This window comes from Silene latifolia, chromosome 5, assembly GCF_048544455.1.
Source record: "Silene latifolia isolate original U9 population chromosome 5, ASM4854445v1, whole genome shotgun sequence".
Taxonomy (NCBI): domain Eukaryota; kingdom Viridiplantae; phylum Streptophyta; class Magnoliopsida; order Caryophyllales; family Caryophyllaceae; genus Silene; species Silene latifolia.
The window spans coordinates 35,763,030-35,790,200 of record NC_133530.1 but is presented as its reverse complement, the minus strand read 5'-3'; the positions used below and the strand labels follow the sequence as shown (position 1 = coordinate 35,790,200).

Here is a 27,171-nt window from a genome sequence, read left to right as displayed (position 1 = left end):
CAGATCACTCAAATTATTACCTTTTTAGCCTCATTCCTTCAGATTGTCGTACCCTACATATATCACAAACATTCATATAACATCTTTATAACTATCACACCATACCGCTTCTCGTGAGGTCAGAACCTTACACAAACATTTATACACATCATAGACCCATAATCACGTCCAACTAGTCAATCCTGATCACGTAAGTTACCACTCAATAAAGGTTACCTGTCGCCCGAGCTTAACTTATATGCCCCTCATAACATATTTTCCCATTCGCATAACCATCACCTCATGCCATACCATTAATATTCAACCACTAGCGCTCGCCTCATATAACCACATCTTATACTCCCTTACAACCATACATATCAATCCGGCCTTTGTAAAATCACCCTCTCTAGGACTGCTGTCTTTCTTATCTATCATCACCCTTAACCACTAGTGACAACACCACAATACCACCACTGCTCGTATATCAAACCTCTTACACTCATATCAAAACAACACGGTTTTTCTCCTATCTTTGGTTAACATCCCCAAATAAAGAACATCAAACCCATCAACAAAATTACCTCAACATTATTCCCAATACTATCTTAATTGTATCGTCATCTAACTTTCCACCAAAAATCTCATATCGTGTAAATACTCCACCAACTCTTACTCCCTTAATTCTTCGAAACTCATTATTAATCATGTTGTCCTGAAGCTCCCATATAACCATTAACTAACATCCTCATGATAATATCACACATTTCGATGATTCCTTACCTTTATATCACATAACTCCGGTGAAAATTTTCCTTAGCTTACTTTTTACTCTTCTTTTCTCTTCACATTCAACAATACCATTTAATAGCTCAACTCCTTATTACTTATATCTAATTCTTTAGTGCTCCGGTTACCTTCTCATTCCGCCAAAGCTCAAATCCCATTATTTCATGTCGATATCATCTCACTCTTTCTTACCATGGATCTTCTCTTATTATGCTATCGCTCACACTTGTCACTAACCTATCCATAAAATCAACGTTCACTGTTTATACAACTTCATTTAATTTCATGCCGTTAAATGCCCAAAGAAATCACACGTAGTTTCACCTCTTAATAAACCAAATCTCCCAAACTCACTCACTGTCTACAAATCCACCTCGCAACATGTCTCCATAAAGTTCACTATATACTACTCTTCTCAACCCCTTTAAAACGAACTTTCACTGTGTATATTCTTAACCCACACGACTCCTAACCATCTCACTCCATAATTCTTTACACATCTCAAGTTGCCACTCTCCAAACCTTCCTTTCAATCTTTTCATTCTCACGTTCCTTAGACCCACATCATCCCTTACCCACTTTCACTTACTTTTACATCACTCAATTTCGCGAATAAATCACTCACCACGTCTCACCAAAACTTGCACCATGCCTCAATCAGCTCATCAATATTCTTTTTCTTTTTCCACTTCTCAGCACAACCACATATAGCTCATCTCCTCCCACCAAACTCATACTCACCATAAGGTGCCACTCACCACTCCATAAGATTGGGTAACTTACGTATCAAGACCAACTTACATGTAAAACAATGCATAAAGAAGTAAAATAACAACTTTGAATTAAACATAATATGCAACGAATGTCAAAAGATAAGCATATGACCCAAAACAGGGGTCACTAGATCGAGTACAGGCTCGATCGAGTAGGTGAAGATCAGAAGCACGTAAAACAAATCACCAGGGCTACTCGATCGAGTAGCTAAGGTACTCGATCGAGTGCCCCCTTACTCGATCGAGTATCCTAGTTACTCGATCGAGTACCCCAATTCTCAGCACTGTCCAATTTTCGTAAAACAGTCATAACTCACTCATTACTTGGTCGTTTTGGGCGTGTGACCTATCATTAGAATCGTAAAAGGACAAGCTATCACCTCCAATTGGAATCACATCAAAATCATTTACGCATCTCAAGTTATAACAGTTTAAAGACAACTTTGCTGTAATCAGACGACATAACTATTTGATTTTTACTTCCAAACAGCTTAAACAACAACCAAGCAAACAAAACCAATCCAAAACTCATAAAACCAGTATTCTTAATCATATGTTACTATTTTCAAAAGTCAAGCAACAACATTCATCATGCACATAGATTATTTAACTTGTCAATCACGATTTACCCACATGCTTTTATTTTATAACTTTACGTACACAATAACATAATATACGACATAAAATCCCCTATTCACATGTTACTAACATTGCAACATTATACAATCCATTACACACATAAACATGCTCCACACACATGAATTTCATATTCTTATGCAATTACTTACTTAATCTCTTCCAACCAATTCATCCATTACAGCTACACACTTCTTACAACATATACACATGAACAATCGTGGACAAGTACATAAACTTATCATACAACTCTATGCAAACAAAATATACATATACAACACAACATTCTATTCACATGTTATTATTATGTCACATTATGAATCATCCATCCTGCAACATCATTACTCATCACATATCATCACATATGAACTACTTCCTTTTTCTACCACATCATTCATCATTCTCATATACTTTTCCTACGATTCAAAACAACATTGTAAACCAACTATCATGCTTTCAATCAATAGCTTACGAAATCACATCATCACCATCTTTTCTACACATTCCCCATTCTCCACATACATACATCCACCGATTCATGCCACACATCACCATATAGGTACACAATTCACAAGATAAACACATAGCGATCCCGACTCATATCTCATGGTGACCGGTTCAAAATTGTAGGGCGAGTTCGCGACTTTAGGACGTCTCCCAAGCCTTTGCATTAGCTCCTACAACCTTTACCCCGGGTTCATTTTAATTGACTCCCTATATTCATTAAATTTATTGGTTACAGGTTTCAGGATCGTCGCTCTGATACCATTTGTAACACCCCCATACTCCAAGTGCCTTACCAGGACCACTCAGGTATAAGGATGCCACCATCTCGGTTACCCGAGGCATGATATTCATAAGACAATAACGAAACAACTTAAAAGAAAGTAAAGTTTAAAGTGATTACATAGCAATACCAAACTGATAAAAAGAAATACAAGACTCTCAGACGGTCTACTGTTAAAACTATCAAAGCTATAAAACATCGTCTGACATAGCGGAAGACTTCTAACTGCCACGTGATGACTCATCCCAGCTATCCCATACGCGTCATATATCATACCGCTCAATAATCGCTCACTACCCCCGAATGGATCACCACATTTTTAAAACATTTAAACGGGGTCAGGACTAATCACACAACTCAATATATCAACAATAAGATAAACAGACATGACTTAATCGTCACACACACACAATCACACCAATCCCAACAATCTCAATCACCGATCGTCCACTGGACCACCACCCGCTGGGGGACCGCAGCCGCACCCACCAAATCCCCGCTCCTCATAATGAGCGATAACCCTGTTCATTAATGTGCACATCCCTTCTGTGGCGGGTTCCACAGAAGGAGAAACTAGGACGTGAAGCCACTCCCGCAAGTGACCCCACTCAGTACCGAGGGCACGCCGAGAAACATAGACAACCAATCACAATCACAATCACAAAGTTACAATACAATTACTATAGCAAACAATCAATCTCAACACATCAACAATCATCCCATTATGGGACTAATACCGAGTAGGAAATCCTACCCGGAAAGCACAACTATCGACGGTCTCTACAAACGTATCAAAAAGCTTCTTCTACGAAACCTCCTCCTATCATACAACATACAAATGCTACCAAATCACAAACTACTCAAAAACCCCCAAATCCCTAGATTAGGGTTTAACCAACTTAAAGGAAAGACAATAAAAAGGGTACATAGATCTTACCCTCGACGCAAGGATCTCAACGGTATAACCAACGATGAAAACCGACCTTCCAAACTCCGGGATTTGCTAACAATGCGATTAAGATGATGAACGTACTTGCTTTCTCTCTTTGACAGTAAATTAGGTTTTGCAAAAGTGTTTAGAATGATGACGGAAAAAGGTTATATATCTTAATCGCATAATTAACAAAACCCGAGAAAAACTCCCCGTAGAACCCGGGCTACTCGATCGAGTAGCTAAGGTACTCGATCGAGTGCCCCTTACTCGATCGAGTATCCTAGTTACTCAATCGAGTACCCAACAGGTCAGAAACTATTTTAAAACGCAACTCACCCTTACTCGACAGAGTAAGGCCTACTCGATAGAGTACCCAAAGACTCATAAATACGGAGTATTACAGTTTGACCCAGGATCCAAGCGGATCACAGACGATCCGAGCGTCTCCCTCCACCACCATCCGAGCGTCCCGTGCTGAAGACGCTCGTCCTGAAGCAAGATGATCCCAGCGTCTACCCTGACAATCCGCTCGGATCTTACTGCAGGGAACCCGTGCCTATCCTCAAGATGCTCGTCCCGTGCCAAGACTAGCAAAACGGAGATGCTCATCTTCTTGGAGAGGAGCATTTCCTCAACTTTTTTTCAGGACTTAATAGTCATTTAAGCCCTTAGTAACCCTAGTTCTTGTACCTAATCTTTAGTATAAATACCCCTTCGTACTACTTAGATTATCATCAAGTTGTAATCAATTAGTAATCATTCCCTAATCTTGTAATCAACTCTTAATCTAGTTTTAATATAAATCTCAATACTTAATATTTCCTTAATTTCTCTATTGTTCATCATTTATTTTGGGTAATTAGAAGATCATTTGGGTTTATTGGGAGATTGACAATCTTCCATCAATCATCAAGTACTTCTATTATTCTTTGCATTATTATTTTGGAATCTCCATAGGTATAATTCTCTTAATTCTTGCTTTAATTATTGTTAATCATTTTCATTCATTCATCATGTTTTGTCTTGTTAATATGATTGACAACCTTGTTAGCATGTTGAACTTGATAATGAGTGAGTAGTTTCTTTAGCTAGGATTAATGGGTAATTAGGGGAAACCAACATGGGGAATGATTCATGCTTAATCTAATATGTATGTTCACATAATTTATTTGCTTGCTTGTTGTGATTTCAACTTATGCACATGTTATGTTTGATGAAATGCGAGCCTATGAATCCTTGCATTTTTTACCCATCACTTATCTTTTCAATGAGGCTTGTAAGATATAAACCAACTCGAGCCTCATTAGACCATGCATAATGTTGAATAGGAAGGATTAAGTCGACTTGTAGATGTTGTACAATCTAATCGATTCGGCTCCGGGACCCAAACCTTCTTACGGATTGTAAGATATACACTAACTCGATCCCATCACAATAATAATTGCTTGCTTATAATTTGAGAACATGTTTGTATGATCAACTCCCATGTATTCCCCTATGAACCCATGATACCCTAGTGCTTTTAATGAATTGTTTACACCTTCATTTTATTTACCTTGTTTTGTTTTTATTGTTGATTAGTTTTAATTGATCTCCTATTTCAACCCTAAATTGTGACACCCTAAGACACGACCATTTACAATTGAAAATCCTACATCAATACCCGTCCCTTGGGATCCGACCTTTACTTGCCTCTTTACTAAGGGCTTGTTTGGTTGCCCATTAAAATCATGGGATTTTAAACTTCCTAGGAAGTGTAAAACCATGATGTTGTTTGGTTGCCAAAATCATGGGAAGTAGAACTTCCCACATGAATCTACTTCCTCCATTATGTGGGAAGTCACTCACCAAGCCCCCCCTTGGTCATTGGAACTTCCCACATGCAAACCAAACACTTTTTTTGAATTAACATGAATTGGAAATTCATGTGAACTTGAAGTTCCCGGGAACTTTAGTTCCCTTATGTCAACCAAACAAGTCCTAAGAGTAGTTGGTGAAGTTATAAATATTGTTTTGGTTGAGTAACTTTTGACGACGAGTTTCAAATCTTCAAACCAATTGTATCTCCGATTCACCGCCTCAGCTGGAAACCTAGAAGGTAACATCTCCCAATTACCTCGGCCGGGTAAGAAGGGGGTGTTACAGCATGTTTGGAGCACTTTGCCCTTGGCTTATTAAGTGATGACAAGAAGCGGCACAAGTATTCAAGGGAAGTGAATATGTGGGCTATGTCGTTTCCTTTTGTGAGGTAACGGACGTTAAAACTTTATGAGAGAATAAGTACGATATGGTCGCAGATGATATTGAGAGAAGAGAAAAGGAAAGCTCAACCATCCAACGTTTATACTTTAGGAAGATGTTAACAATTGTACACTTTGCCATCTAATTTAGGAATCTCTTAAAGGTTCGTCTATAGTTCATTTTGAGAACACCACCACATTTACGAGAATAGTGTTTTGTATTAATTAAAAACTGATGGTACCTATAATAATGAAAAGGCTAACTACTAACTACAAGTCTACAACTATGGCCCTGATCTCCTGGACTTAATTTCAGTTTATTTCAGTTCAGTGCAGCTCTATTCTGTTCAGTTCAGCTCTATTCTATTCTCTTTAGTTCAGTTCAGTTTCATTCATTTTACTTCAGTTCAGTTCAGCTCCATTACGTTCAGTTCAGCTCTTTTCAGCAAAAAAAACATGACCTATGTCCCTTAATATTGTACAACTATATGATTACTACCTAAGGATACAACTTTTATATTAAATGGAGTAATAATTCAACGATCATCAACTACACCAACCTCGAAACTTTGTTATATTTCAAATTCAACATAGTTGAACTTTTTTATCAACTAAGATTTATATTGTTATAGATGAACCCGTTGGAAGCCCAGTGCATCACACGAACTTTCTAACTAGTACGATAATATGGAGAGTAAGAGTAACATGGATCTCAATCCATATAGTCATAGTGTTTTAATCGACGTTAATGTTGTCTTACCTTTGAACTCTGATTTCCTGAGTTTTTAAGCCCATTGTCTTTTCCTATTTTTTGGAGTGTCAAAATTACTCGAATATATTAACTACCTCACGTAGCGAGAAACCGTAAAATTTGTAATCTCATTGGTTTTTCTTTATACTTGGTAACTTTTACATGTAGTACTTAGATTGATATTTCTATATTATATAGTGTTATTATAACTATAGAAATGCATTTGAATTCCAAAAGTCAATTATTCATTTTTTTTCCATATATTTTTGATGATAACAAATGCTTTAAAAACAACTCGTGCAATTTTGCGCGGGTTAAAACTAGTTAATGAATTAAATACATGCTTTACACTCGAATAATCATCCATAATTGTAAAATTTAAGGGAGTATGAAGAATGTTAAGGATTCAACTATAAAGAGAATCAGGTTGGATGTTTTTTAGTCAAGGGTAGATAAATGAAAAGTCTGGTATAAAAAGTACTGTAATGAATAAAAATTGTATTGCGAAAATAAATTCGATGATATGTTATAATTAAGTATAAAATTAAGTAGTCATAATCATATACTTCTTAGAGCAACTTCAATGGCAAACTACAAAACCTTGTAGTTTGCCTTGTCCCATCATTTTTCTAAGCAACAATGCTTCCAAGCTACAACCTCTTCCAATGACAAACTACAATCAGTCCGTCTTGCTTCAGACCGCAAGTTCCGTCTGAAACAATAAGACCTCTCACAAGTGTGAAGCACATGGGTGGTGGAACACCCCCATGTGCTTTCCCACTCACTCCCTAAATGGGTTTTTTGTGAGAGGAAGCGGTATCCGTCTTACTATTTAAGGCGGATCTTGCGGTCTGAAATAAGAATTTGTGAACTACAATAGATTTAGCTTACATGGCTCCACATAACATATAAATATTAAAATATAAATTATTTTATTGTTTTGTAGTTACTTATTTTATTTCAAGCTACGTAGCTTGACAAAGCTACATCGGCTTACAAGCGGTAACAAATTTTTATACTCCAATGGTGAGCAACATGCTTGATAATTTACAATAATTGCAAGCAAGTCCTTATATAGAACCATTGGAGTTGCTCTAATGCAGTTGCCAAGTATGCTGATGTGTCATCAAAAATATCAATCTCGGTCTAATGTGGCAAGCATATAAGCGATTAGAGTAATTAAACAAAGAAAAAAAGTAAACCAACCGGAAAGAGTAAAATATGCAGTATATGGCATATTGAATAGAATATTCCATTTTTATTTAATAATTAATAAAATATACAATATACAATATAATACTATACCCGAATAAGGAAGGAAATCACAAATATAGTAGGTTTTGATATGTTGCTAAAATCATGGAGATTCCTTCAAAATTTAACTTGATTACGTAACATATTTTCAGTAATTGCAGTTAATACTTCCAGGATTATATCGATCGAATAAGTCCGTTATGAATTTTCAGCTATCTTTGAAAATCATCTTTTTCATAACCATAAAATAATTGACCCAAAATATGCCCTACAAAAATCAGTATAAATTGTCAAACAGACCCAATCCTCCATCAGTCACAATTCAAAAAATCTAAACACCAATTTAGAATCACTATGGCTTCCCGTTACACTCTTGTTGCCATAATCCTGTTGTCATACTTATGCTCACAGCCGAAACCAAATTTAAAATCAAGGTACTACTACTCATCGGGCCATGCATCACGGTTGATATTCGCCAGCGATCGTGACCAATATTCTATTCCATGTAACTACACCCAACTTTTAGGAAGTTAAAACTGGAGAAATATAAATTCCAATTTTTGGAAATAGAAAATGAAGAAAGATATCAATTAATGTGGATCTTTGTTGTTTTTGTGAGGTTGCTTTATAAATTGATAATGGCATTAAGTGGTAATAGGCAACTGATCATGCTCTTTGGCTCTTTGCATTTGGGTTTTGTTATTATTGTGTTTGTGTATTGTGAGGTTGAGTTTGGTAGTCATTAAAACCCCTGTTTTGCATTGGCTTTATTATCTTTAACACAAATGGTTATAATGTGCGTCTTCCTTTTTATGTCGGCATAGATGTCTGTCTTAATTTATTTTACTAAGGGAATAATTACTACGCTATTAGTTATTATCTCATAAATGTTATGTATTTCCTTTATTTTAATTTACATAAACTATAGTATAAGCTAAGACGGTTTTATACTATAAGACGAGCCATTAATAAGAAAACTACTTATATAATGGTAGTAATGAGTTGTCTTTTTACACAAAGAAACCGTCTAGGGTATAAAATTGTCTCATGCAATGAATGTTGATGTATGTAGGTATCTTTTAGTGAATAAAATCAAATTAAGTTTTTAACCCAACTTTTAGGCTCTTTTTTAGTTGACTAGGATTCAAAAAAGTAGTTGCTCAAGATTTATGTCAAACCCAGATATTTAGGTTAAAGTTTTAGTATAACATATGAACATATAACTCTTAATATAGAGTTATAGAGTTTAGTATTTTCCATATCCAACGTTAATATTCATTTATCATGTCTTAATCATGCTAATGAGCACAATATATGATAGATCATATATAGATAATAGTTCGAAATAAATTACATCTTCAACATATATGATTAGGTATATTTATTTAAAATTTTAAACGCAGACCCGTGAATTTCACGGGTTTAAACCTAGTAATATATAATATATTAACAAGTTAAATAAATGATACTATTTGTTTTTGTCGTACGTCTTTCACCCATTGCAATGGGCTTTTTTCCCCTATTATCCTTCTCATTTCTCCAATCTATTCATTGAACCAATCAAAATCGAAATCATGCCCTAATAAATTCTCAAACATCCTTACACTTTAAAAAGAGCAAACTTGATGTAACTGTAGCAATGAATAGTGCCCTTCCAATCCCAGCCCTTGCTCTCTGCCTCTCAATCCCGACCTTCCGTTTACCCTCTTTTATTCTCTGCCTCTCATTCTACCTTTCCATCTTTCTTGATAGACCACTCCTTCCCTCCACCCACATACCCCACTTTCTACTCTCAGCTTATCTCCCTCCTCACATCAGTCACATGGTAATTTATTTCTCCATCTTTATTAGTTTTAGTTTCGTATTAGTTTCAATTTCTTTCTTATCCCCTTCATTGTCATATAGAGATCGATTTTCATATCGGGCAAATCATGTATGCTGTCGAAATTAGGGTGATCAATTGGTATCCTTGTTTAATCACTTGGTGTCATGGTGATGACGATAAGGTGTTGATGTGATGGCGATGGCGATGACGATGCTGCTTCTGGATGACAACGGCGGGAACAACCATGATTTTAGCTCCGATCTCCGCTTATCTTAGAACTGGTGAACTCATCTTTCTCATTTTTTGTGTGTTTGTCGCCGATTAGCGTTATTCTTATTATTATTGTTATTATTGCTTTGGTTATTACTGTTCTCATTTGGCAAAGGCCCTGGGGTGGGATTTATTACTGTTCTCATTCTCGTTCCTGATTTATTTCTTCATTTTTCTCGATTTTTCAAAGCATCAGATGATTTGGAGGTTGAGGTGTGTTTGTTGTATATATAAGGATTAAATCCACTTGTTTATTAACTTTCAGTTTTAATTATAGGCTTCACTTTGGAGGAAAGTTATGTGAGTATGTGACGTTCTTATTTTTCCGCTCCGCCTGCTACTGGTAACCCCCCTTGCTCTTTTGATTCACATTTTAATTTGGCTGTTTTTCTTATGTTGCTTTTAGGTTTTCGAATTTGTGATTGTTGTTTTGTTTTTGAATTTGTTGAAGTTCGAGTATGTTCTGGATTATAGTGGAATGCTAAAACGTTTGATACATGTCTATCTCGTGATGCCTTAAAGGTAGTATCCGCGTCGATTGGAAGTCAATTATTTCCAGATTGTTGCGTTCGATGTTAGTTATACTCTATACCTGATTAAATTTCTTTCCTGAGGCCATTTGTAGATTTTTTGCTTGGGTCATTTAATTAATTCATAATCACGCTCATTTGCTCATCTTGATCCTCACACGGCGATTACTTTCCCAAACTCAGGTATTTCGTGACTACTATTTCTCATCAATTTAAGTTTCTCTGTCTTTCATTTTGAGGTTTTTGCTCTATACTCATTACACTTTAGCCAAATAAACCGTTATACAATTTTCCCTCATATTTCTTGATTCTCATTTTGCTGGTCAAGTTCACAAGCTCTTGACGCCTACTTCACGTCTTCACCTTCAAAAAATCTCTTCTCACTCCGCCGCGCATCAATCGCAGCTTTATCTTCTTCAATTCCCATCTCCTGTTGTTGTTTATCATCTCTCTCTTTTTCATCTTTTCTTTAGGTCTTCTTTCAGTTATGTATTACTCTATTAGTACTAATCTGTTCTATTTATATTTCTCTTTTTAATTTTTATGCTTTGAGCTGCCAACATTAGATTTTCTATTCAATTTGTTGTATTTTCCAATATATAATAACACTCCTTTCATTCTCCTTTAACTGTTTAATTTGATTTCTAGTTTTGGGTCGTAATTAATTGTTTCATATAATTCCTCAAGAGTGAATGGAGTCATTGCCATATTGCATTGTTCAGTACATTTTATCTCACCTAAACAATGCCAAAGATGCGGCATGTTGTACTTTTGTTTCCAAACAATGAAAAGAGTCGATGCCATTCGTCAGAAACTTTTTCTTCTCTAGAAACATGTTTGATTCTGCACTTAAAAGACCATTTTGCTAACCCAGATCAACCCACCAGCTGAGCTTGAGAAGAGGAAGCACAAGCTCAAGCGCCTTGTTCAATCCCCCAACTCTTTCTTCATGGTCAATTTTTTTTTTCCCATTTTTCTCCTTTTTTTGTACATTTGTAAAGTTAAAGTAGTTACGGAGTACATTCGATTTTTATTGTACTCCATTTGATTCCTGGCTATTGATGCTTCATTTTCTTCTTTCATTGTTGATTTAGTAGTGTCCCTGGTTTGTTGTTGCAGGTGTTATTATGCTTGCTATTGGACTATGTTGTTTATTGTGGCTTGATATCGCTTGCTGCCACTTCGAGTTGTGTCACCGCATTTTACTACAGGTATTTTATGGTTTGTTCTAGATTTTTTACCCGTTTGTTTAGCTTGTTCGATTGTTCAGTTGAGTATGTATTTCCGTTGCCGTTTACCCTCATTATTGTTTATTATTATGTTATCCTTTACATTTAAGGTTTGTTAGTCCGTCGAATGGATCCGTGGAAATGCTCCCGGGGCTGGAATTGCTTCATTTTTTTGTTTTGTTGTTTATTTAGAAGTCTTCCTGGTCTGTTGTTGCAGGTGTTATTACGCTTGTTGTTGGGACTATGTTGTTGATTGTGGCTTGATATCGCTTGCTGCCACCTCTGGAATAGAGCCCTGTCAATTATAGAGTTGTGTCGCCGCATTTTACTACAGGTATTTTCTGGTTTGTTATGATGGTATTGATCGAGCTAACTAGTGTACTGATGGTCCGTTTACCCTAATCATTGTTCGCTTTGTTGTCGTTTAAGTGCAGGCCTTGTTAGTTCCGATCCTCAAGATGGAGTCGTGGAAATGCTTCTGGGGCTTGAATTCCTCAAAGTGCTCGTAAAAGGTTAGTGAACTCGCAAGCTGTTGCCAAATTTGTTGGGTTTTTTTTTCCGTTGGTACTGATGTTGAGGTTTTTCCTAACTTCAACTTTTCCCTTTTAATCTGTTAGTTATTACTTTGTACCTTGTTAAATTTCAAGGTTTTTCTAACTTTAACTTTTCCCTTTTACGCTGTTATTTCGAATTTATTTATTTAACTGCCGCCAGGTTTATTTTCCGTATACTCTGTTGAATTTTATGTTTTTGATCCTAACTCCAACTTTCCCCTTTTACATAGGCTTATTTTCAGTCTGACGAGGCCATCTTCGAGACTCATATGGTTGATTCTCTTCTACTTTATCCTTCTCTCTCTATTTCCGGATGATTATTCGGGGGTGAGTTTCCCGATTGTTTTGTACTGTTTATTCAACTCGATTCACATTTCGCACTATCCATCTTTTGGCTTTTTATATCATGTTTTATTAACATAATCTATTTACATTGTTGTTTAGTTTTAGGGGAGTTATTCAAACGGGTGGCTATTCGAGATGGCGACAAGGAAAAGGTTTGATTTATCGGGTTAAATAGGTGATTAATAGGTGATTCTCAAAGGGGCAGCCTCACCAAAAGGGACATTAAGGAGGTAATTAAACTAAAGTGTGTATCTTTGTTGGTTTAGTTCTGATGTCACCGTATAAAATATTAGTACAGACCGTCTTAAGCTTAACAAGGCTTTTTTTTATGTGATGTGGTACATTGAATGCTAGCTCAAATGACTATATTGTAAGCTTAAGACGGTCTTAAGCAACATTAAACCCTTTTGAATTTATTGTTTTATTATGTTTTGGCATCAAATTGTGGGATGCTACTTGGCAATTTTTGCCAATTATCTGGAAATGCTTCTTACGTTTAGTGGCCGTTTGGGAGGTTAGGGATTGGATGTACGACATCTTACCCATGTGTTGTTTCTTATTGTTGGATGATGGTAAAATGCTATGCTAGAAGCAGTAGCAATTAGGATAACAATTTAATGTTGTTTCGTAATATTAAATCGAAAAGGAAATAGGGAATCTTAGACTGCGAACCTGCTTTCATGTTGTTACATGGCAAAAAATATTTCTTTGACCTCTATTATCCCCGACTCCCATGTTTTATTGGCAGTGTAGCCATGTTAGTTTATTGTTTTGGCGGAATTATTTGTTGTACTTTATCAGAATGATTACAGTATGATTACGATGTTACAGTTCCAGAGAGTTGTAAAGTAGAGTGTGGCATGTGCAGCACTAGGTTTTTTTAGCACGATGTTGGTTGTAGGATTTGGGGGCGGGGTATTTCTATGGTGTTATGTTTGAGTATCTATCACCGGAGTTACGTGATTTGGCATTGTTGCTTTGGGTGGTAGTGATAGGTCATGAATTAGTAATCAGCTAATCAATGTTACCTCCATTGTGACGCTTTGTATGCTTCACCAACATCTCATATATGGGAGTTGATTAAAGTTGTTTTAGTCATTTGGGGAGCCATTGATGTCGCAAACGACTGATATTTTTGAAGTGGCTTTCGTCATTGGGTCATGGAGATAGGTCACTGCTGCAATGTTAAGTACTCGTAATTAAGTTGATGGGTGATGATTATCTTGCGTATTATTGTTTGTACTGTTATGCTGGATGTTGTTAATTTTAATTGTTTTTTTTTTGGGTTGTCATTGATGTAGCTGTAATACTACGGTTTTCTATGTCTTTGGGTACTCTATCGAGTGGGGCTTACTCTGTCGAGTAAGTAAGTTGTTTTACGAAATAGTGTTCTGTCTGATGGGTACTCGATCGAGTAAGCTTGGTACTCGATCGAGTAAGGGTCACTCGATCGAGTAAGTCGGTTGACGGGTGATTTTTGACGGGTTTGTTAATAATGCGGATTGGTATATAAGACTTCCGTCACTTTTTACTAAAACACTTTTTCAACCTAAAAACTTTCAAGAGACTATTAAGAGTTACGTTCATTCATCCTTGCCGCATTATTAGCAAATCCCGGAGCTAGGAGTGTCGGATTTCGTCGTTATTTACATCTTTGTAATCCTTGAGTCGAGGGTAAGCTTTACATATAATTTTTATATTGTTTTGTTAAAGTTGGTTAAACCCTAATTGGGTGATTTTGGGGTTTTGGTGGCTTATGTGAATATAGTTTTGATTATAGGAGGAGGATTCGTTGAGGAGAGATTCTGAGTTAGCTGCTTGATCGTCTATTATCGGTGTTTGCATTGCAGGTAGGTTTTCCCTACTCAGTATTAGTTACATGATTGTGTGGTGATTGTTGTTGTGACTATTGATTACGTATAATGTTGGTTGATCTGGTTGGTTGTGGATTTTCTACTGTTGATTGGTTTGTATCTGTCTGTGATCTTCGGGTGCGTCCCTGGCCGAGTGGAGTCACTTGGAGTGGCTTCACGCCCTTGATTCGCTTCGCCTGGAACCCGCCACAGAGGGATGTGCACATTAATGAACTTGGGTTTATCGCTCGATGGAGATGAGCGGGGCTTAGATGGGAACGGCTGCGGTCCCCCATCGCGGCGAGGAGTACCGTTGCGATGGGTACTCTGGCAGGGCTACACACTTTAGTGTGTAGTCAGTTATGTGGAGATTGGAGATGGAGATTGGGGTTATGCTGAGTTGTTTGAACTGTTTGTGTACTTGTTTCATTGTGGCATTGTTTTCGTGTAATTAGTACTGACCCCGTTAATTGTTTTAAAAACTGTGGTGATCCATTCGAGGGTGATGAGCAGTTGTTGAGCAGGTATGAGGAGATGCGCTTGGATCAGCTGGGATGAGTCACCACGATGCAGTCTTAGAGTCTTCCGCTGTTTTGGACTAGTTGTTTAGCACTTTTGGACTTGAGAACATTGTATTTCACTTTTAGCAGTTTTGGCATTTGGAATGTAATCATTTTAAACTATATTGCTATTTAAATATGTTTCTTCATTGTCATTTGATTATCATTGCATCGGGTAACCGAGATGGTGACGTTCTCATACCTTAAGTGGTCCTGGTAAGGCACTTGGAGTATGGGGGTGTCACAGCAGCTTTAAGTAGGGGTGTTCAGAATAAACCTGTAACACCCCCATACTCCAAGTGCCTTACCAGGACCACTTAACCTTTCACTAAAGTTATATTATTTAAAGTTGTTTCGTTATTGTCTTATGAATATCATGCCTCGGGTAACCGAGATGGTGGCATCCTTATACCTGAGTGGTCCTGGTAAGGCACTTGGAGTATGGGGGTGTTACAAAACCGAACCGTAATAACCGAACCGCAAAACCGTCCATTTTTAAGGTTCGATTAACCGAACCGTTTCGATGAAGCAGTTCGTTGAACCGAACCGTTAACTTTATTATGGAAAAGGTTCGGTTAAGGCTCGCAATTTTAGATAACCGGTTAACCGCGAACCGAACCGTTTCACAAAAAAGTAAGCAAAAAATTAAAATATTATATAAAAAACTGTTCTTTCGTTTAATTTTCTTAGTGTATCCAAATTTAAAATTTCTTAAATTGATTAATGCTAAAGTTTAGCTTATTAACTTTATTGTTGGGTATAATATATAATGAAAATTTAATTAAACTATTCGAAAAAATTAACGAAAACTGAAAAAAAAAAAAATTAATATAGAACGATTATCGGTTAACCGGTAACCGAACCGCTAATTACCAATTTAAAGTGGTTAACCGAACCGTTTATAACCGTTTCTAATGGTGCGGTTTAGGTTCGAAGTTTTGCCGAACCGAACCGCGTGCGAACCGAATTAAATTAGAGGTTCGGTGAACCGAACCGCGAATGAACACCCCTAGCTTTAAGTACTCCTAATTATTATTGGTCATTGAACCAGTCTTTTGCAACTTAATATACTGTTAATCTCTTATGCTATTAAATGATTTGATTTATTAACAACTCTCTTGGATAAGGTTTTATTATAGGATAGTGTGATTTGATTTTTGCCGTATCAGAATTAGGCAGACAAAGTTTTTGGAGTATCTGCCTTAGACATTGGACTTTAAACTCCAACTCTCCGAGCAATGTTGTATTTTTTTAGCTGGCAGGGTTTGTATATAGTTTTGTGATTCTTTTTTTTTTTAGATTCCGTCTCAATTATTTAAGAACTTCCGTTAAAATACGTTTTAGTGAAAAAGCGGGAATATTTGTTGTGGATCTTTTATGGACTAGGGTGTTGTATTGGTTTGATGTTGGCCATTTGATGGTTTGGAAATTAGCTTAGTGTGTGCTTGTATTTAGTTTGCAACTAAAAATATGAGAACTTTAGAGGCTTTTGCTGCGATGAAATTCAGCTGTTATATATAGCGGACAAGTTTTTTTACTTTAGCTATGGTTTTATCTCTAGGTGCTGAAATGTGAATATGCTGTCCGGGGTGAGATTGCTACTCGGGCCGAGGTATGACGAATTTGAATCTATTTTTCTTGTGGTTACATTAGCATATTGAAATTGTGTTTTTGCTAGGAGTTTGATATTAAAATTACTATAGATGAAATAATATATAGGTGATTAAATATGTTGGAAGAAGTTGTAGTGGTAAGAATGACAATTTGAATGAGCTATTTTTGTGTTCCTTACATTAGCTGATTGAAATCGTCTTGTTGCTAAAAGTTTGATGTTAGATTAGTATAGACGAAGTACTGAGTTTGTTTGCGTCCCAGTCGGAGCTTCCGATTCTAAGCTTGTCAAATAATCAGTTGAAAGGGCCATTTCTAGATTCAATTGGCAAAATACACACTCAATACCCTTATACTTTCAAACAACAAGATGTCGGGGTTATTGCCTGCTCTAGGTAGCTTAAGTGGGTTTAAAGTAGACCTGGCAAAAGCAACCCGACCCGATTGACTCGACCCGAAAAAGCTGACCCGAGACCCGAAGTGACCCGAACTACATCACCCGAATGTGACCCGAAAACCCGAATTGACCCGACCCGACCCGAACATGACCCGGGCTTTCTTGACCCGAACTGGCCTGACCCGAAAATGACCCGATCTAAAACCACAAAACCCGAAAATGACCCGACAAAATATAACTCTAATTGAACCGAAAAGATTTGAAATGACAATTTCTCTATTATTCATTGACCCGAAAATGACCCGATCCGAAACAACCCGACCCGCTTGACCCGAAACAGACCCGACAACAAACCCAAAACAGACCCGAAACCCGAAATGACCCGTCCCGACCCGAGTTAACCCAAAATCAATGAGAAACCCGAACTGACCCGACCCGAATTGACCCGACCCGAACCCGGCCCGTTAACCCGTTTTGCCAGGTCTAGTTTAAAGTACTGGACTTGAGGAGGAACGAGTTGGACTTGGAGCTAACCAATTTTCCTCGAGGTTTATTCATGCCGTTGCTAAACAATAACTCTTTTAATGGAGAAATACCAAGAAGTTGTAATCGATTGATTCGACTAGAGCACCTCAACTTGTCATTGAATCATCTTTACGGAAGATGACCAATGTTACTTTTCTCTCTGCTGCCTCGTATTTATGTTCCATTTTTTCATCTAGATTTACTTTGGATTGTGTGCAACTGGAATGTTATGTATGGCAATAATGTTATCATATAAAGCATATCCAATTTGCTATCCAAGTTACCAAGTACCATTCGACTAATGTGTAGTGATAATTTTCTCCCATTTGATGCTTATCATCATTAGTTAATACATATATTGATTTGATTCTGGTCTCCTTGTTGTCCCAAGAATTATTGATATTGAACTGAAATGCATATATGCATCAAATAGGTTGGTTGAGTTCTAGAATTAGCATTAGTCTTCACTTTTAAGTTGCAGGATAGTGACTTGGAAAGTTAATTACGGACATCACATCGTCTTGAATGTCCCTTCAGTAATACCTGTTGTGGACTTGTGGGTGTAAAGTTTTGCAACCAAAATTAATAATTGGGCAGTAAGTTAAGGAATCAAGGAAGAACATAAATGATTCTCATAGGGTATCTGATAAGAGCAGTTACATATTAATCATTGGCTTTCTTTTGAGCTTTAAACTTACATTGTTCTTTGCTGCAGGTTCACCTACTATGGAACCGTGTTCGTGATGCAAGCATAATACTACTGGCTTATCTGTTTAAACTGTGTCAAGACATTTTTCCCATTAAATGTTTTGCTTGTTAAATATTGTATCGATCTTGATGGAATTTGCATCCTGAATAAAGTTTATTTTCCAGAACATTTAGATAAGAAGGATGCTTTATGTGTTTTTGAGAATATACATAACCTTTGTATGACATATCTTTAATTTTCCAAACAGCCTCTCTTTGTTTTACTATGAACTTGGTTTCTGGAATACTCACTTTTTCAATGTTTTCGGCTATAATACATTGAAGCTAAAATAGCGAACAACTTCTACGAAAGAGTTTTAAAAATATCCCTCTCTTTGCCAGTCCGAAATTTTGTATCTCTTTGCCAGTCCGAAATTTTGTATCAAAACAAGTCTTCAAGAGTGTCGATGTTTTTTAGGATTGTGAGGGCTCTTGTAACGTTTCAGGTATTTTCACAAGGTAACAATGACCATTTCTGACGGAGGAGAAAAGGACCAAAAATGAAAACCAAATCTTCGAGTAGCGCAGTAATCTTCAATTAGGGCCAAAAACATACTTCCTCCGTTCCATTGATTTGTTTACGTTTGATTTTTGGGCACTATTCATAAGTGAGAAGAATCTTCAATACAACTTCTAACGTATAACATAAAAGATAGTCATGTGAGATCTTGTTTAAATCATCTTACCGAGTGCATTATGAAAATTAAATTTTTGTAATTTTTAATGATATGTAACTAAAGAAATGAACAAAATAAAACAAGCATTGGCATACGTGCATAATGCAAACGTAAATTATCATATGGAACGGAGGAAGTATAGCTTAACCCATCTAGAATATCCCCGGTGTTGGGATTAGTTGTGATTGTTCTGTTAAAGCACTATAGTAATTGATTAGAGGCATTTACAGCTTGAACATCGTCTTAGTATTATTTTGCCTAAATATGCGGGGAGGAAAAAGGGAAAAGAGGTCAATGGTCTATGCTTGATACTTAAAGCACTTACAACTTAAATATACATTCCGAGTAAACAGGCCAAAGTGCAAAACCTTTACAATAGAGCCAAATGTTTATCATCGCCCCAAATTACGAGTTCTAAGTGAAAAAATTAGACAGTAAATCATGTGCGTAATAAGTTAGGAAATGTTTCAGATGATATTTGATGTTCCGAAAAATATATAAGTTGAAATTATTTTTAGATTATGCGAATCATCGTAAGAAGCACTACACAAGTATCGATCACAAAAAAACAATTTCCCCTACGATATCCACTAATGCGGGCCAGTGGCTGGGCCAGGGTTACTAGTTACACAACCCGAGCCCGGCCCGGTATTACAAGCGGGTTAGGCGGGCTTCTGAGCGGGTTGGGCGGGCTAGGAAAAAGGGAGCTCGAGATGGCGGGCGGGATCAGTGCGGGCCGGGATGACCCGCACCAAAGTCCAGGTCTACTTACATGAATACATAAGATAAAACTAAACGATGAGAGAATTTGAAAAACAGTTAATACATACGACCACCCATCCTGTGCACTTACCCACTACACCATTCTCATTTCTCAACTCGACAACCGACTCTCGCAACCCAAGTTATTCATTGAGTCAGTCAGAATTGAAGTCACGCCCTAATAAACCCCCAAAACATATATTAAAACAAAGTACTTTAGAAAAATGGAAGAGAACTTAAAGTTGTCCAATAATTTATATTTACCACATTGAACAATTGTTTACATTTAATTTAAATTTTATGATTAAGAATCGATTGATTGAGATGTTCAATTCTTGAGAATTAAAAAAATGGGAAAGTTATCAATTTTTTTTTTGATGACGAGGGGGTTGAATCCCTCCCGGGCCCATGCATTCCCGCACCATCACATGGACCATGTAAGCCACTCTTTTCGGGGGCTGCAGTGGCCAAGTGATCATCGCCTCAGCTGGTAGTCGAACCCAAGACCTCTCAACTCCTGCATTTCTGAAAGTTATCAATTAAGCTATTTATTTTATTTTGAAAACTTAACATACCTAAATGTGTAAGTTATCAATTTAAATTATTAAGTTATTAAAATAAAAATATTATTTTATTTTTCTATTAAGTAATTTTGTTGGGGTTAATGTTATTGGGTCAGTCTTACCTAAAATAGGTATTAAACAAAAATTTGTGATAATCTTAAAATATAACGCAAAAGGTATTATTTAAATCAAATAAGTATTGCGAAAATTAATTACGTCAATAAAAACGAGCATTAAATTTCACAAATTGTTTGGTATGACCATTTTTAGCAAAAGATTAGTCGATAACACAAAATTCAACTAATAAGTTAATGAAACTTATACGAGTAAAAGAATAGTTTATTTTGTAACAAATTATTTTATTTTGATAACTTCCATATTTGATTATGTCAGTATTTATCATAGATACAGGTAATCAAAATAAAATTGATATATGAATTTAATCAAATGTTAATTGGGTGTTTTTTTTTCTTTTGAGCCCGACATTTGCTTTAGGACGGTCGTGTAAGGGATTGATGATTAAATTTAGTCTTTGTGAAGGGGTATCGTATTATAATCAAAGACAAAGAAAGGATCGAGACGAAGGGAGTATAGTGATAATATATTAACGGGTCAAAATAAAGAGGGTTAAAAATAATATTAAGCCCAATCTAATCTATGTGATAAGCCCAGCCCAGAAACGGGTAATAGAAGTAAACCGACTTAGTTAACGGGTAAATTTCCAAATCACAATAACGCGCTTTTTCCCGCTCCCGCCTTACCGTTTAACCCTTCATCAACAACAACTCAAGCTCGTGTATATATACTTGCTTCCCTCCATCAATTTACAAATTATTACTGTTTTCACAATTTCACTACCAATTTTAACACAAGCGAAAAAAAAAAAAAAAACTAAGATCAAACAAATTAAAGATGGTTTGGGATGGGGGTCCTGAATACGTGAGAGCACCCCTTGTGGCTTGGGATACAGTGTGCAGAACAAAGGACGAAGGAGGACTGGGATTAAAGGACTTGGAAACATGGAATAAGGCTCTTATTGGGAGGCTAGTGGACTGGATATACGAAGGTAGGGACTCTGCCTGGGTCAAATGGGTGGAATGCAATCACCTGAAAGGAAGATCATGGACTGAATATGAGCCTAACACAAACTCAAGTTGGGTGTGGAGGCGTATATGCAGGGTCAAAAATGAACTAACAGCTGGGTATGTGAATGGTAAATGGAAGGATCAACCTGATGGATACTCCCCTGCACGTTGCTACAGCTGGTTAAGAGGACTGCAGCCCAAGGTTGATTGGTATCCTGTGATATGGAACCCATGGAACACGCCTAAGCATAGTTTCCTGGGGTGGATATGGGCTCATAATGCCATGAAAACAAAAAGCAAACTACTGCGGTTTGGTATTACACCTGATGCAGATTGTATGCTGTGTGGTCAAAGTATAGAAACTCAGGAGCATTTGTTCTTTGAATGTCCTTATAGCAGAAGAGTAGTGCTTGCTATTAATCAAGTAATGGGAGGTGCTATTGCAGGTCATAATACGCTGCAAAGCTGTATGCAGCATCCTGGGTCTCACATCCAGAAACGAGTGTGGTATGCTGTTCTGGTGTGCTTGGTCTATCAGATATGGCAACAACGCAATAGATGCAGGGTGGAGATGCAACTGCTCATTCCCGAAAGGCTTAGCTCACTGATAATGCAGGAGATTAGAGTACGAATAAGAAGTAGGGACATTACGAAGGTGAAACAAGATGATATAGATTGGTTACACAGCTTGAAATTATTGTAACATCCTAATGACTCTTGTACTATAGTTACCGTTTTTATAATATAAACTTACCTTTTACCAAAAAAAAAAAAAAAAAAAAAAAAAAAAAGATGGTTTGTAAAACGGTCAAGGAGAAGAAGGGTTTCAAGGAACGGAAATCGACGGTGTTTAAGAAAGCTAAGGAGCTTTCTACGCTTTGTGATGTTGATTTACTTCTCATATTCTATGAGGTTGATCAACCTAACGTCCCTCAAATCTGGTGTTCCAAGCCCGATGCCGCCAACGAAGTAATCAGCCGGTATTATGATGGTGAGAAAGGGGCGAAAGTGGTGGGAAACTCGAAAGAAACAGAATTGAAGGAATTGATTAAAAGAGGTGATAATTGTGAGTTTATTAAAAATTTGGGTATGGAGGAGTTGAAGGAATTATCAGGTGTATTGGAGGCAAAGATTGAGAGTGTGGGTAAAAGGATTAATTTCATGAGGGAGGAGAAGTTACTGTCCAGTAGTAACTCTCAAGTAACTAATAATAATGCTCAATTTGAGGATCAATGTTTCCATCTCGATGATGTTGTATTTCAAGGGTATAACTCCGCTAATGACCAACTAGTTAATTCTGTTAATGTGGCGGTTTCGGATTATTACCATAACGGTAACTCTCAAGTTACTAACTCTTTCAACTTTGGTAATTTTGAAGATAATGGGATGAATTCTGGTGTTTTATGTGAGTATGATAGGATGTGGGATACGGGTTTATATGGACAAAGTTTGAATCTTAATCGCGAAAACGCAGCTAAAGTTGAAGTAGTTAATTCCGGTGATGTTGCTGATATTGACTGCTTGTTGGATTTTCATGTCGACGATGATCTTCATAACCTCTTGATGGGATTTGAGGTTGATGATTTTAGCCTTGATGATTTGGAGTTTTAATTCTGATTTTATTGATTTGATAATTAACACAATTAGTTTAGATATGATTCATTATTGTATTGATTTGAATATAATGAGTATATTGTAATCCTTCCTGATCATTGTTGTAACCCTTTCGTGTTCTTTTAATTAATTGTGGTTGCGAGTCCTTTGATTTTTCCTTTAAGATGCGATTCTGAATGCAACTATATACATCCGACCAATTCTTATTCTACTTGTAAGTTGGAAGTAACTCAAATGAATTTATAAAGTTAGTAGAGAAAGAACGACAACCCCACATTCAGATCTAATCATAATGCAACCGGCCGCTTAGTGACTTTCCCGACTAAACTAGCTGACATGAGCTCCATGAGCTTTTGAGTCATTGAGGCAACAGTGTTATAATGAAATTTAATCAAACGGCTTCAATATCCTAACTTTCCTCTGTAAATCTGTAACCTGTACGATTCTCAATGATCATCATCCCCACAAACAGCTAACAGACTGACAGAGTACTTTCATGAGGAAATGGTGGACAGAAAGAACCAAGAAAACAATGACAAATTGAGACATAAATAAGGCAAACATTCTTCATTATAACATCTTCGAACTCATTGTGTGTCATCATACAATGGTTAACAATGAAAGTAGGAAAACCGAAGCTTGTGAGAATATGATATCGTCACGAGAGATAATAGGAAGAGACAGTGATAAAATGGAGGTCATAAACAGAATTCTGGCTGCTAGCCATAATCCAAGTTTGTCAATTGTTGTTGTTGGGATGAGTGGGATCGGGAAAACTGCGCTGACCAAGCTGGTGTTTCGAGATCTGGCTATGGATTGTTTTGATGCTAAGGTTTGGGTATCGGCCAAGTCGGACTTCTCAATAGAGCGTTACAAGAAGAGACGCCGTGTAACTGTGTAAGAGTCTCACAAATCCGAGAAAACTAAGCTTCCCATCTGAAAGGTGGGATCTACACTATTAAAGAGTCTTGTATTTACTGTTGTCTTTAAGTATTTTACAACATGTACAACAACCTAAAAATGACTAAAATGAGGTAATCATGGCTGGCTCACGAAATGACTCAAATGGTGCACTGAATGGCTGATATCTTGTCTGGTCATATTCAAGTATAACAACCTTCCTACCAGTATTCTGTATTTCTCTCGATCTTCCAGTATTCCTCCTTCATCTGTACTGAGCTTAAGACCTCTTTGCATCGGAAACTTTGCTTCAGTTGTATTGTCCATATGCATATCTGTTAGTCTATCAAGAATATACTTTCTTTGATTAACTAGAAATTCAGTGCTATTTATGCAGATTTTTAATCCCAAAAAGTATCTGGCAAACCCAAATCCTTGATTGAGAATTAAATGAGAAAGCCTCATGCAACCCCGCTTTGAGAGCTGCAATTGCTGATGCATCATCACCAGTCAAAAGTACATCATTAACATATACTAATGCAACTACAAATGACTTTGTCGCCACATTGTATTTTATTTTATTTTAGGTAAAATATAAGGAAGTATTATAGCATCACCGAGCAAACATTACATCGTCTTACAAGTTTTATATGACAAGCCTAAAAAACAAAACAAGCTTTAGACTATATATATATAGCACATCAATGATCTAGCCAAGATAAAGAAGCAATATTCCTAAACTTGACTACACCACGACTCCTCACAACCTCTTTGACCCTCTGTACCACATACTCAGGCCTAGATATTGAATGAGTCAGCCTGCAATTGTTTCTAACCCACCAGATTTGATAAATTGCAGCTACCATATCATGTTCTCTTTGAGAATTGTATTTCTTAGTGCACCACCAATCTTCAATAGCTGTGGAAGCTAAGGTAATGTAACCTCACACCAATTAGATAGCAAATGAATGCACCTGATACAATAGGGACAGTTGAAAAAAAGATGATAATGATCCTCATTTCCATTACCACATAAATCACAACCTGCCTCAGTACTACCCAACATTCTAAATATCTTGTCCTTAGTTAATAGTCTCTGCCTCAGTACTACCCAGCCATCCTACATTGTATTCTAAGCAGCTTCTTTTCTTTTACTTTGCATTTCTTATGTTCTCTTTCATTAATTTTTGTATTTTCTAGATTTTGTCATTTAATATGAAGATTTCTTGATCTATTTACAAAATTTACTCGAATGTAATTATTTATAAATATTTTTTAGTAATTTTTTCCGTTTAAATAATTTTTTCAATATTTTAAAACTGTTATTTTAATTATTTCTCATAATTTATTTTTGTTGGCTCTCACTCTTTACATTGTTAAAAATGTCGATTGTAGAGCTATGACGACTGATTTTTTATTGACATTTTATTTCAGTTTTTTTTTTTTGCAAATATTTTAAGAACGTAATTTTTTTTTAGTATTTTCATATATTTAATTTTCATTTAAATTATAAAGTAGGCGGACATGACTGATTTTGTTATTTTTATATCATGATTAAGGGTTATTAATTCGTAATTTATTTAAGTTTTAATGGGTAATTCACAACGGTCACATTATCGACTAAATTATTCAACTTGATTGTTGTACGGAGTATAAAAAATAATTGACTCTATAAATAAATGATTATAGGAGAACATGGAGTAGCGTGGTCCATCTATTTAAAAATAAATAAAATGATGAACTTTCAACCACAGAACGACACTCAGTTATATGGTTATTTTAATAAATAGGATTGTTTTTACTATGTAAACACCTACGAAGTAATATTTTTAGGGAAAGTCTTAATAACTAAAAATATTCTATCAGTGCTCGCTTACCTTGATACTCCCATAACATCAAAAAACCGCAAATAGAAATAATACTAGATACTAAGTGTGATTTAAACTTAGTTATTTCAGGTCATTTCACAAAGTATCATTTCGGTTTCGTGCCCCCCAAAGCTCGAGTCAATTCAAGGTTCATGTCACATTTGGGCTCTTCAATTCAAGTCTATTTCAAATCTCGGGTTAACATTTTCAACTTGAGTAATTTTAATTAGATTGGTTTGGGCCATTAATTAAATTTGTATGAAACATATCGACTAGCAAATGAAAAATATAATTGTATTAAGTATAATATATAATGCGAAAATCAATTTACGAAAGTAAATATAACACGGCGTTAAAATTAGATTTTGGGACACAATAAGCCCAATCTATGCGATAAGCCATTAAGCCCATCAATTTACATGGGTCAAACAGTGAAAAGAACACGCTTTCCTCCCGCTCCTGCTTTATTACCGTTTAACCTAGCTTATTAACCGACAACAATTCAAACTCAAACTCAACAAGTATATGCAAAAACGCGCTTGTTTCCTCCCGCTCCCGCCTCTTATTATTACCGCTTAACCCTATTAACCGTCTTCAATTCAATCTCAAATTCAACTATAATATACAGACAGACTTGCTTCCCTCCATCAATTTACAATTACAATTACTGTTCATCACAATTTCACTCCCAATTTCACCACAAACCAGAATAAAAAACCAACTAAGAAGATCAAAGATGGTTTGTAAAGCAATCAAGGAGAAGAAGGGTTTCAAGGAGCGGAAATCAACCGTGTTTAAGAAAGCTAAAGAGCTTTCTACTCTTTGTGATGTTGATTTACTTCTCATCTTCTACGAAGCTGATCAACCTAACGTCCCTCAATTCTGGTGTTCCAAACCCGATGGTCCCAACGAATTAATTACTAGGTATTATGCTGAGAAAGGGGCGAAAAAAACTGAATTGAATCATCATCATCATCATAAGGTTAAAAGGGGTGATAATAACGAGTTTATTAAGGATTTGGGTATCGAGGATTTGAGAAAATTAGCGGGGATTTTGGAGGGAAAGATCCAGAGTGTGAATGACAAGATTAATTTCACCAAGGAGGCTGCTGT

The 27,171-nt window shown here is 36.4% G+C and overlaps 2 long non-coding RNA genes across 2 annotated transcripts in view; both read left to right on the top strand.

The window, feature by feature from the left end:
* LOC141656061 (uncharacterized) overlaps nt 1–27,171 on the top strand; it is a 241,084-nt gene that overhangs the window by 52,432 nt on the left and 161,481 nt on the right. The window lies entirely within an intron of this gene.
* On the top strand, nt 11,564–12,537 carry LOC141656060 (uncharacterized). Its single transcript, XR_012548313.1, has 4 exons — nt 11,564–11,720; nt 11,888–11,979; nt 12,215–12,331; nt 12,432–12,537. It is a non-coding gene; the product is annotated as an uncharacterized LOC141656060 (long non-coding RNA).